Consider the following 574-nt stretch of genomic DNA (forward strand, 5'->3'; position numbering starts at 1 on the left):
GGCAGGATATAAGATCAACATACAAAAATCAGTCGGATTCCTCTATACCAAAAACAACAGCATTGAAAAGGACATTAGGAAAGCAATACCATTTACAATAGCCACCCAAAGGATGAAATATCTAGGAACAAATGTAACCAGAGAAAAAAGGACTTAGACAAAGAAAACTATAAAACATTACTACAAGAAACCAAAAGAGACTTACAAAAATGGAAGAATGTACCATGCTCCTGGATAGGAAAACTTAACATTGTGAAAATGTCTATACTGCCAAAAGCAATTTGGCATAATGCAATCCCAATCCAGATTCCAACAACATTTTTCAAAGAGATGGAAAAAACAATTACAAACTTTATATGGAAAGGAAAGAAACACAGGATAAGCAAAGCACTGCTTAAGAAGAAGAATAAGGTTGGTGGCCTTTGACTCCCCAACTTCAAAATTTACTACATGGCTACAGTGGTCAAAACAGCTTGGTCCTGGTACAATGAAAGATACATAGATCAATGGAACAGAATCGAGAATCCAGAAATTAACCCATCTACATACAGCCAAATGATTTTTGACAAAACAC

Source organism: Chrysochloris asiatica, unplaced genomic scaffold (genome assembly GCF_000296735.1).
Source record: "Chrysochloris asiatica unplaced genomic scaffold, ChrAsi1.0 scaffold00017, whole genome shotgun sequence".
Classification (NCBI taxonomy): Eukaryota; Metazoa; Chordata; class Mammalia; order Afrosoricida; family Chrysochloridae; genus Chrysochloris; species Chrysochloris asiatica.